Source organism: Vulpes vulpes, chromosome 16, assembly GCF_048418805.1.
Source record: "Vulpes vulpes isolate BD-2025 chromosome 16, VulVul3, whole genome shotgun sequence".
In the NCBI taxonomy this organism is placed as follows: Eukaryota; Metazoa; Chordata; class Mammalia; order Carnivora; family Canidae; genus Vulpes; species Vulpes vulpes.
Window position 1 is genome coordinate 19652664 of NC_132795.1, and position 13180 is coordinate 19665843.

Genomic DNA, 13180 nt, shown 5'->3' on the forward strand with positions numbered 1-13180 from the left:
CCTTACAAAGCACTTTCACATCTATTTTTGCATTTAAGCCTCCCTCCCGTGAGATAGATAGAGAAGGTAAGATAAGACTTGCCTCATCATTACCATCATAAGAAATGACCTATATTAAACTCTTGCATCCCAGGCAAAAGGGGATGTTTTGACCCTATCTTTTTAATCCAATAAATACTTTGGGTCACAGGGAAAAATAAAGTTTCATGAAAATAATAGCTGTGAAAGAAAGCTCACCATAGCAGTAGTTAAAATGGACAGAATTTGACAAGGATAAAACCTGATGACTGCAATGAATCTCACTGTAAAATGTACATGGAAAAAGTTGATCTGCCACATAATCATTTCAGTAAAATAAAAACGAGAATAGAAAAAATTGGAAATAGTTTCCTTGCATAAAAATTTGATCAATAATTAAATAGATTAGTGTTCGCTTCAGCAGCACATGTACTAAAATTGGAATAATACAGGGATTAGCATGGCCCCTGCGCAAGGATAACATGTAAATTCATGAAGCATTTCATAATTTTTTGAACTATGGGAGAAAAACTGAGGGTTGCTGGCCAGGGGAGGTGGCTGGGAGGATACTGGGTGATGGGCATTAAGGAGAGCACTTGATGTAATGAACACTGGGTGTTATATGTAACTGAAGAATCACTATACTTTAGCTCTGAAATGAATAATGCACTCTATGTTAATTGATTGATTTTAAATTAAAAAAAGAATTAAATAATGACTATTGCTTAAATGGGCATATTCATAAATACAGAGTTCAAAATGGCAGGTTAAAATCATGCATCTGATTCAAGTTGGAAATTAAAAACAAGAAAGAGGGGCACCTGGGTGCCTCAGTCAGTTAAGCAGTTAAGGTTAAGTGTCTGCCTTCAGCTCAGGTCATGATCCCACAGTCCCAGTCCCTGGATTGAGCCCCACATCAGGCTCCCTGTTCAGTGGAGAGGTTGCTTCTCCTCCCTCTGCCACTTTCCCTGTTTGTGCTTTCTCTCTTTGTCAAATAAATAAATAAAATCTTTGAAAAAAAATTAAAAACAAAAAGGAGAACATGGTAGACTCAAATTGACTTTCGTTTTTTTTTTTCAAATTGGCTTTATTAACTTGATTTTTAGAATCCTGCCTGCCTTCTTAATCAACATGACTCAGGTAAGTCTCAGTTGGGCTCTTTATCTGTAAAATGAGAAGTGCAATGTGGTGGATTAAATGAGATAATGTGAATAAAGCAGTTAGTATAGTAATGGCACAAGTGAAGTGTATTCTGACCCTGCCTTTTCCAAGAATTTATTGTATCCTTCCAGTATGCCAGGTCAGGATCTTTAAAAGTAGGTCTCCTAGTCACTAAACCAAGTTACTTCATCTGTAAGTACATTTCTTATAATTGACAAAATACCCAAAGCAGATCTTTGATGAAACTACAACAGAGCTTCACCTCTGTCTACACATTTTATTTTTTTAAAAGATTTATCTTAAAAAAAAATAAAATAAAATAAAAGATTTATCTTAATTTATTTATGATAAAGAGAGAGAGAGAGAGAGGCAGAGGGAGAAGCAGGCTTTATGCTGGGAGCCCGATGTGGGACTCGACCCCGGGATTCCAGGATCGTGCCCTGGGCCAAAGGCAGGTGCAAAACCACTGAGCCACCCAGGGATCCCCTGTTTACATATTTTAAAATAGCAATCTTAGGGCAGTCCCGGTGACTCAGCAGTTTAGCGCCTCCTTCAGCCCAGGGCATGATCCTGGAGACCCAGGATCCACGTCCTGCGTGGAGCCTGATTCTCCCTCTGCTTGTGTCTCTGCCTCTCTCTCTCTCCGCCCCCTCTGTGTGTGTCTCGCATGAATAAATAAATAAAATCTTTTTTAAAAAATAGAAATTTTATTTATTTATTTATTTTAAATAGAAATTTTAATTTAGAAAATATTGTCCAACCAACTACTGGGGTATAGAGTAAATTTTAAATGCCCAGGTGGCTCAGTTGCTTAAGCATCAGACTCTTAATCTCAGCTCAGGTCTTGATCTCAGGGTCTTGAGTTCAAGCTTCGAGTTGGGATCCATGCGGGTGTGGAGCCTACTGAAAAAATATACTCCAGGTTATTTAGAAAATATAAAAATAAAAATACCTGTTTCTAACAAAATGTTTGATGCATAAATAGCTATTTAGTTTGACTTATCCACCCCAAAATTGGTTTATCTCTTCTCAAGAAAGAAAACATGGTCAATTAAGTAATGATATTCTTGGTTTCACTAACAATATGAGGTATAGAATACTGGGAAACCATTCAGCCTATCAGTCTTATCATATGGAAAATAGACATGATAATATACACCCAATTCAGAGTTGTGAGAACTAATTAATATCTTTAAACTGCTTTGAAATTCCCATATGAAAGACATCTAATCTGATCTTTACCTAGAGAAAAGGGTAAGGCATGTATGGGAAGACAGTATTCACATAGAAGCTAAAATTGGCTCTTACTTGTGTAACTTGAATTTCTACTTGGCAAGTATGTAATTTTGCAGAGGGAATGCTGTCATACATTTTTTTAAAGTTTATTTATTTATTTATTTTAAAGATTTTTTTTGTTTGTTTGTTTTTTTTTAAGATTTTACCTATTTATTCATGAGAGAGACAGAGAGAGAGAGGCAGAGGCAGGTTTCCCATGGGGAGCCTGATGTGGGACTCGATCCCAGGATCCCAGGATCACAACCTGAGCCAAAGGCAGACACTCAACCACCAAGCCACCCAGGTGCCCAAGTTTATTTATTTTTAAGTAATCTCTACACCCAACGTGGGGCTCAAACTTACAACCCTAGATAAGGAGTCACATACTCTCCCAAATGAGCCAGCCAAGCGCCCCTGTCATACAATTTTTAAAATACATGTTTCAGGGGCACCTGAGTGGCTCAGTCGGTTGAGCATCTGCTTTTGACTCAGGTCAGTACTTGAGGTTCTGGGATCAAGTCCCACATCAAGCTCCCCATTCAGCAGGGAGCCTGCTTCTCTCTCTCCTGTCTGCCACTCCCCTTGCTTGTGCTGTCTCTGTCACTCTCCCTCTCTGTCAACTAAATAAAAATAAATAAAATAAATAAACAAAAGTAAATAAAACACGTTTCAAAAGCATTTAATACTCATTTTTTTTCATTATTTCATCCTTCACGTAGTGAAGGTTGCTATATGATACCAACCACAGATACACAAAGTACTCAGCTCAGTATTCAGATTCAGTATTCATATATAGAACATGGAACTATTTTGTGTGCCTTTTCTATTATTTTTTAATATCTTCCTTGCTTTTTCAATAACCAAGAATATGCAATTGTTAATTGCTTTTTAACATAAGATTTCAGAAGTATATGATTGAGAAAACGAGAAAATCTCCCACAATCCCATGCCCCAGAAAAACCACTGCTAATAGTTTGATAAATATTCCTCAGTTTTTTCCCTTTAACTAACACACACACACACACACACACACACATAGGAATGCCTGGCTGGCTCAGTGGGTAGAACATGTGACTCTTGATCTCTGGGTTGTGGGTTCCAGCCCCATGTTGGGCATGGAGATTACTTTAAAAAATAAAATACACACACACACACACACACACACACACATCTATATATGCCTTCTAAAAGGTTTGTACCAATGGGGTGCCTGTATGGTGCAGTCAGTTAAGCATCTGATTTTTGGTTTCGGGTCAGTCTCATCTCATCTCGTGGGATCAAGGCCCCTGTAGGCTCCATGCTCAGTGTAGGATCTGCTTGGAATTCTCTCTCCCCCTCTCTCTGCCCCTCCCCTGCTTACTCTCTCTCTAAAATAAATAAATAAATCTTTTAAAAATAAAAACAAAAAAGTTTGTACCAGTATACACAATTATATACATATATATTTATATACAAAATTGTTATTATTAACAGATAAAGGATTAAATTGTACAGGGCTGAAACTAGAATGAGGCAAGAGAGGGGAGAGATGAGATGTCAGATTCCAGGAGGCACTCATTCTCAGGGTGCAACACTACACTCCTATTTCCCTAAGAGTAAGTGTCTCCTTAGCTATTGTGCCCTAAGCCTTGGCCCTGGGTCATCTAGTCCCAGTCCCTCCTGCAATTTGCTTTTTCTTTTTCCCAATTAATTTATATTCCCATATAGAACTATCTCTTTTCAGTGACTGATGATCTCCACTAATGAATAGATCGTAACTTATTTGTCCAATCACCCTTTGAAAGACATGAGTTTGGGGATCCCTGGGTGGCTCAGCAGTTTGGCACCTGCCTTTGGCCCAGGGTGCAATCCTGGAGTCCCAGGATCGAGTCCCACGTCGGGCTCCCTGCATGGAGCCTGCTTCTCCCTCTGCCTGTGTCTCTGCCTCTCTCTTTGTCTATCATAAATAAATAAATAAATAAATAAATAAATAAATAAATAAATCTTTAGAAATTTTTTTTAAAAAAAGAAAAAAAGAAAGACATGAGTTTTTCATTTTTCAGGGAGCATCCTTGTTATATGCATCTGTGTCTACTTGTTTTAGAATTTCTGTGTTAAATTTCTAAAAGAGAGGGGCACTTAGGTGGTTCGGTTGGTTAAGTGTCTGCTTTCACATCGGGTCATGATTCTGGGTCATGATTCGGGTCATGATCAAGCCCCAGATCAGGCTCCCTGCTCAGCAGGGCTTCTGCTTCTTCTCCCTCAGCATCTCTCCCCTGCTCCTGCTCTCTCTAATAAATTTTAAAAATTTAAAAATAAGTTTAAAAAATAAATTTCTAAAAGAGAATAAACCAGGTGAAAGTCTAGTATGCACTTAACATTTTTTTATAACTAAAGGCATTTTGCCCTAAAATATATATACTTTTAAGATTTTTATTTATTTATTTGAGAGAGAGAGCATAAGACAGGAGAGGATCAGAGGGTGAAGCAAACTCTTTGCTGAGTGGGGAGCTCTTTCTCATTCAAAACAATTTTTGTAACAGCTTTATTCAGATATAATGCATATACATGAAATTTACCCCTTTAGAGTATACAGTTTATGGACACTTGGTTGGCTCAGTCAGTAGAGCATGAGAATCTGATCTTGGGGTTGTATTTAGAGCTTCAGGTTGGATGTAGAGATTACTTAAAAATTTTTTTTGAAGATTTTATTTATTTATTCACGAGAGACACAGAGAGAGAGAGAGAGTCAGAGACACAGGCAGAGGGAGAAGCAGGCTCCATGCAGGGAGCCTGACGTGGGACTCGATCCTAGGTCTCCAGGATCACAACCTGGGCTGAAGGTGGCACTAAACCGCTGAGCCACCCGGGCTGCCCACTTAAAATCTTTAAAAGATAATAAAATAAAATAAAATCTTTGAAATAAATAGATAAATAAATAAATAACACAGTTTAGCTTGCCCCCATTGTCCCCTCCTTCCAAACTCTGACAAGGAGTAACTTATTCTGTCTCTATAGATTGTCTTATTCTGAACATTTCAAATAAATAGAATTATATAATATGTGGCTTTTCATGCTTGGCTTCTGTCACTTGGTATAATGTCTTCATGATTCTTATACTGGTATAGGCATAGTTTATTTTACTGTGCTTCTCTTTATTGCACTTTGCATATATTGCATTTTTTACAAACTGAAGGTTGTTTTTGTTGTTTTTTAAGTAAACTCTACACCAAACATGGGGCTCAAACTCCCGACCTCAAGATCAATTTACATGCCCTACTGACTGAGCCAGCCAGTCAGATTGAAGGTTTGCGGCCACATTTCAAGTCCATCAATAGAGCAAGTCTGTCAGCACCATTTTTCTAAAAGCATTTGTTCACTTCATGTCTTTGTGCCACACTTTGGTAATTCTTGCAATATTCCAAACTTTTTCATTATTATTATACTTGTTATGGTGATCTGTGATCACGATTATGACTCACTGGAAGCTCAGATAATGGTTAGCATTTTTTTTAGCAAGAGTATTTTTTTTTATTTATTTTATTTTTTTATTTATTTATGACAGTCACAGAGAGAGAGAGAGAGAGAGAGAGAGAGAGAGAGAGAGGCAGGCAGAGACACGGGCAGAGGGAGAAGCAGGCTCCATGCACTGGGAGCCCAACGTGGGATTCGATCCTGGGTCTCCAGGATCACGCCCTGGGCCAAAGGCAGGCATTAAACCGCTGAGCCACCCAGGGATCCCTAGCAAGAGTATTTTTAAATTAAGGTATATATATATTGGGTTTGGTTTTTTTTTTTTTTTTTAAGATTTATTTATTCATTCAGAGAAAGAGAGGCAGAGACACAGGCAGAGGGAGAAGCAGGCTCCATGCAGGAAGCCGACGTGGGACTCGATTCTGGGTCTCCAGGATCACACCCTGGGCTGCAGGCGGTGCTAAACCACTATGCCACCAGGGCTGCCCTATATTGGGTTTTTTATAGATATACTATTGTACACTTAATAGACTACAGTATAGTGTAAATATAAATTTTATATGCACTGAGAAGCCAAAAATTCATCTGATTCCTTTATTGTTTGTTTGTTTTTTTTTTAAGATTTAATTTATTCACGAGAGACACAGACACAGGCAGAGGGAGAAGCAGACTCCCTGCTGGGAGCCTGTTGTGGGACTTGATCCCAGGACCCCAGGATCACGACCTGAGTCAAAGGCAGACTCAACCACTGAGCCACCCAGGTGCCCCTGATTCATTTTATTGTGATACTAACTTTATTGTGATAGTCTGGAACCGCACCTGCAATATCTCTGAGGTATGCCTATATTTAATTCCTGTATGTGGCTGAGAAATAGGATTTACACATACATCAACTGATGGACATTTAAGTTGTTTCTACTTTTTGTCCATGATGAATAAACACTTGTGTACACATTTTTGTTTGAACATCTGTTCTCAATTATTTGTGGCATAAACGTAGAAGTGGAATTGCTGGGTCATCTGATAACTCTAAGTTTGACATTTTGAGGAACTTCCTGTTTTTCTAGCAGCTGTTTCATTTTACAATCCTACCAGCAATGTGTGAAGATTTCTATTTTTTCTTATCTTTGTCAGCACTTGTTTTTATTTTTTTTAAGCTAATTTATTTATTTAAATAACCTCTACACCCAAAGTGGGGCTCAGACTTAGGACACCAAGATCAAAAGTCACACCCTCTTCCACCTGAGCCAGCTAGGCACCCCTATCAACACTTGTTTTTGTCTGTTATTTTTATTTTATCCATCCTCATAGGAATAAAGTGGCATCTTTTTTTTTTTAAGTGGGCTCCATGCCAAAGGCAGGGCTCGAACTCAGCACATTGAAATCAAGAGTCACATGCTTACCAACTGAGCCAACCAGGTGCCCCTTTCATTTTATTTATTTTTTTTAAAGATTTATTTATTTATTTATTTATTTATTTATTTATTTATTTATTTATTTATTTATGATAGACATAGAGAGAGAGAGAGGCAGAGACACAAGAGGAGGGAGAAGCAGGCTCCATGCCGGGAGCCCCACACGGGACTAGATCCAGGGACTCCAGGATCACACCCTGGGCCAAAGGCAGGCGCTAAACCATTGAGCCACCCAGGGATCCCCTCATTTTATTTTTAAGTAATCTCTACACTCAACATGGGGCTCAAACATAAAATCTACATGCTCTGTGGACTGAGACAGCCTGGTGCCCCTTATTGTAGTTTTGATTTACATTTCCCTAATAGCTAATAACGTTAAGTATCTTGCATGTGCTTACTGACCACTAGTATATTTTCTTTGGAGAAATGTCTATTCAGATCCTTTATTGTTAATTGGGTTCATTGTTGTTGTTGGATTGACTTCTTTATATATTCTAGATATTAGAAACTAATCAGATATATGATTTGCAAATATTTCCCCCATTATATAAGTTATCTTTTTCTTGACAGTGTCCTTTGAAATACAAAACTTTAAAAATTTTTAAAGGTTTTATTTATTTATTCACAAGAAAGGCAGGGACATACACAGAGGGAGGAGAAGCAGGTTCCATACAGAGAGCCTGATGTGGGACTCCATCTTGGGATTCTGGGATCATGCCCTGAGCCAAAGGCAGATGCTCAACCACTGAGCCACCCAGGTGTCTCCAAAACTTTTAAATTTTGATGAAATCTAATTTATCTATATTTTCTTTCATTGCTGGTGCTTTTGGTGTCATATTTAAGGAATTACTGCCTAACCCAACATCATGAATATTTATTCCTATGTTTTCTCATAAGAATGGTTAGGTCTTACTTTTATGACTTTTGCCCATTTTGAGTTAATTTTTTTTTTTTTTTTAGATTTTATGGTATCTCTACACCCAACATGGGGGTCAAACTCACAACCCTAAGATCAAGAGCCACAGGCTCCAGTAACTAAGCCAGTTAGGAGCCCCTTGAGTTAATTTTTTTTAAAGATTATTTATTTATTTATTCATTCATTCATTCATTCATTCATGACAGACACAGAATAAATAAAATCTTTAAAAATAATAGAGAGTAATTCTTAGAATTATAATTTTGGTCCTGGCAGTTAAAGTTAAATCAAATCGGTCATAAATTTACTTTTTAGGGAATCCCTGGGTGGCGCAGCGGTTTGGCACCTGCCTTTGGCTCAGAGCGTGATCCTGGAGACCAGGGATCAAATTCCACGTCAGGCTCCAGGTGCATGGAGCCTGCTTCTCCCTCTGCCTAGGTCTCTGCCTCTCTCTCTCTCTCTGTGACTATCATAAACAAATAAAAATTTTTAAAAATTCATTTTTTAAAGGATTTTATTTATTCATGAGAGACACACAGAGAGAGAGGCAGAGACACACACAGGCAGAGGAAGAAGCAGGCTCCATGCAGGGGGCCTGATGTGTGACTCGATCCCAGGGACTCTGGGATCACACCCTGAGCCAAAGGCAGATGCTCAACCACTGAGCCACCCAGGCATCCCACCATAAAAGACTCTTTAATAGAGAACTGAAGGTTACTGGAGGGGAGGTTGGTGGGGGCTGGATTGGTAAATGGGTAATGGGCATTAAGGAGAGCATGTGCTGTGATGAGCAGTGGGTGTTATATGTGAGTGATGAATCACTAAATTCTACTCCTGAAACTAATTTTACCATATATGTTAACTAACTAGAATTTTTGGGATGTCCGCGTGGCTCAGAAGTTGAGCCTCTGCCTTCAGCCCAGGGCGTGATCCTGGAGTCCCAGGATCGAGTCCCACATCGGGGTTCCTGCGGGAGCCTGTGTCTCTGCCTCTCTCTCTCTCTCTCTCTCTCTCTCTGTCTCTCATGAATAAATAAATAAAAATCTAAAAACAAAAAAGCTCTAGAATTTAAATTAAAAATTGAAATAAAAATAATAACCCAATGAGTTATAATAAAGAAAAATTCAAGGGGCACCTGGGTGGCTCAGTTGGTTTACCATCCAACTCTTGATTTCAGCTCATGTTTTGGTCCCAGGGTGGTGAGTTCAAGCTCTGTACTGGACTCTACACTGGGCATGGAGCCTACTTAAAATTTTTTTCTTTTCAACTAACTTTTCCCACTTAATTTACTAAAAAGTTTCTTGAGAAAAAGAAACCAGTACTCTCTGCTTCCTATTAGGCATTTTTAAGCAGAGTTCTCTCTTGGCAAATAACACCTACTTACTTAAGAAATTTTCATCACAAAGCAGAGGTGGGAAGAAATCAGCCCTCAGGTGTTTGGACTGCACAGTATAGTGTGATCAACTGACTCTAGTGACTCAAGCCAAGTAATAAACAAAGAGTGAACCTGAATGTCTGTGCAGGACCCAACTTGATGGGGAATCAAGGGAATTCAAAAACAATCATCTAACATTACATGTTTTGGGCCTTTGTTTTTCAGAACACTGTAATTTTTCACAATGTTTGCCTTGAACTTGCTGTTATTGGATATACCCCTTCCTGTGAATTATTTTGAAAGTCTCTCATCATGTCACCCAGAGGGTCATATTTGTTCCAGAAGTGCGATGAAAAGCATGCTAGACATAGTCAGGATGCCTGGATTTTAGTCCAGCTCTCCTAGTTAGGAGAGTGATCCTTCAGCTAGTGATCAAAATGCTCTCTCTGAGCCTTAAGTGTCCTTATTCCTCAATCAGAATTAAATAAATTAATGGGTGCAAAAATGCTTTGGACAGTCTAAGATGCTATACAAAGGTAAAACATGATTGCTATTCTTTTATTTTGAAATCACCATGATTAAATCAGTCTTGATTGCTTAGTACCCTTAAGAGTAGTCAATGTCAGTTCCACTATTATCATGTATTGAACAAGTGCTAGACATTTTCTGAGCTTTAAGCTGATCTTATTATTTTTTTATTTTTTTTAAGCTGATCTTATTTAAGATAAAAAGTGGTACCTTAAGTACTTCCACTTGTAACATTTATTCTCATTTTTCCAGGAACCCAGAATTCTTATGCAATCAATTGGTAAGATGAATCAATAGAGTAACTTGCATTTTTTTAAAAAAGATTTTATTTATTTATTCATGAGAGACACAGAGAGAGGGAAACAGAGACACAGGCAGAGGGAGAAGCAGGCTCCATGCAGGGAGCCTGATGTGGGACTCCATCCGGGGTCTCCAGGATCAGGCCCTGGAGGTGGCACTAAACCGCTGAGCCACCGGGGCTGCCCAATAGAGTAACTTGTATTAAGATGATACTGTTGAGGCACCTGTGTGGCTCAGTCAGTTGGGCTACTGGCTCTGGATTTCAGCTCAGGTCTGATCCCAGGAGCCCTGCCTCAGGCTCTACTCTCAGCGGGGAGTCTGCTTGGAGATTCTCTCTCTCTCTCCCTCTCCCCTGTCCCCCACCCCCACTTGCACACACTTAAAATAAATTTTTTTTTTTAAAAGATAGCATTACCTCTAAGTGTTATCCCTAGTGGTGTACTTCTATTTCAAAAGAAGTATCTTGGGAACCCAGGGTGGCGCAGCGGTTTGGTGCCTGCCTTTGGCCCGGGGCGCGATCCTGGAGACCCCGGATCGAATCCCACGTCGGGCTCCCGGTGCATGGAGCCTGCTTCTCCCTCTGCCTGTGTCTCTGCCTCTCTGTCTCTCTGTGTGTGACTATCATGAATAAATAAATAAAATCTTAAAAAAAAAAAGAAGTATCTTGTAATTAAAGTGTATGCTATTGTCTCCACCTAGAAAAACCTTGTATTTACCAGGTAAAATCCTATCCATCCTGCAAATTCCAGTTATCTTGCAACCTTCCTAGTGAAACATTTCTAAATTTTCCTAAAAGCCTTGCCACTCCCCTCCTGTGAATCCTGTCACCCTTTGCACATACCTCTGTTATGCTCATTACTTTAAGGGTTAGTACTTAGGTTATGATGGGACATTTATAAATGAAACAGCTGCACCACTGTTCCTGGAGGTGAAGAGAGTAGAGGTGTTAGCAGGGAAGACTCTGAGGGGCAAGGAAAGGAGCTTGTAGTAAAGTTTAGTTCAGAGGTGTGAGGCAGGTAAAAGATACTTTTTTATTTTAAGATTTTATTATGTATTTGAGAGAGCACATACGAGCAGAGGGGAAAAGCCGAGGGACAACCAGACTCCCGCTGAGCAGGGAGCCCAGCTCAGGGCTCGATCCCAGGACCCTGAGATGACTACCGAAGCCAAAGGCAGACACCCAACCAACTGAGCTGACCAGGTGCTCCAAAGAGATACTTTCAGATAAAAAAAGAATATCTGAGACTCCTCAAATCACGTTGCTAAGGACTGTTCCTATATAATGACACTCTTGCTTGATACTGTTTGGGTCCTCTATGGGGGAAAAATGGGACATTTAGTACCAAAAACTTTACATAAATATTTAAACATCTCTCTTACATGCTTTGCTTCATATAGTTCATGTGAGAATCACATGAAATAGAACCAAAGAATATTAAAGCTGTAAATACCTTAGACACCATCTAGTCCCACCCCACATTTCACAGATAACAGAACTGAGGCCCAGAGAACTTTGGACACATTGAAAACTTAAGAACATGGAAGTGGCTGAAAAGGTCTAGAACACAGATTTGACAGTGTGGCACTGTTCCCTCTAGCCTTCATTGCCTCATTTATATGCAAAGTACTTAAAAAATATATAGCATCTCAGAGGCACCTGGGTGGCTCAGTTGGTTAAGCATTCAACTCTTGATCTCAGCTAACATCTCAATCTCAGTTGTGAGTTCAAGCCCTGAGCTGGGTTCCATGCTGGGCATGGAGCCTACTTTTTAAAAAATCAATTAAAAAATATATGTAAAATAAAATCTTTTTTAAAAGTGTCCAGCTTTTGGTTTCAGCTCAGGTCATGATCTCAGGGTCATGAGATGGAGCACCACATCCAGCTCTGTGCTCAGTGCAGAGCCTGCTTGAGATACTCTCATTTCCTTTTATTTGTTTATTTATTTAATATTTGAGAGAGAGAGAAAGTGAGCAGGGGTGGGGGCGTGGGGGAAGCAGAGGAAAAAGAAGATGGAGGGGGAGAGAACCTCAAGCAGACTCCAGATTCCTGATGTGGGACTCGATCCCATTACCCAGAGATCATGACCTGAGCCTAAATCAAGAGTCATTTGCCCAGCTGACTGAGCCAGCCAGGCTCCCCACTAGTGTGAATTTTTTGAAAAGTAAAAAAAACAAAAATAAATCAAAGCAGTTTAAGATAAACCATGACTCATTATAATATCAGCACAATCAGATTAGGAACACATTACCTTGTAAAATGAAAATATCTTCTAGACTAAGGGATTGCCAAGACCATGTATGTAATGTTAAGAATAAAGTGCCTCAGAATATAACTGATCAGCTTTCATTTGTATGTTTTAAAAATTTTATAAGGACAAGAACACATCAGTGGGACACAAGGACCAAACTGAAAGAACTCTAGGTGGCCCAAACTGGAACAATTTGAGTAACAAATAAGTTTTGGTTTATAACTCAAAGTAAAAATAAATATATGAGTCCATATACATATAAATGAAATACTGAATGAATAAATAAATAAGGAAGAAGAAACAAATTTTCCTGGCAAAAGAATTCCATTAAATATTATGTAAATGTTCCCTCTTCCAGGAGGTGAGCTTGATCTCTATTCCTCCTCCTTCCCCATTCCCTCTTCCCCCTTTTTGGCAGGGGATGGGCTCTACCTCCAAACTGGGGTACAGACTCTGACCTGGAGATCAAGATTTGCATTCTCCACTGACT

At 39.2% G+C, this 13180-nt stretch overlaps 1 non-coding gene across 1 annotated transcript; it reads left to right on the forward strand.

Moving 5' to 3' along the window:
- Nucleotides 1-426: 426 nt before the first annotated feature.
- Nucleotides 427-530, forward strand: LOC112922949 (U6 spliceosomal RNA). The gene has a single exon (XR_003235562.1). It is a non-coding gene; the product is annotated as a U6 spliceosomal RNA (small nuclear RNA).
- Nucleotides 531-13180: the final 12650 nt, after the last annotated feature.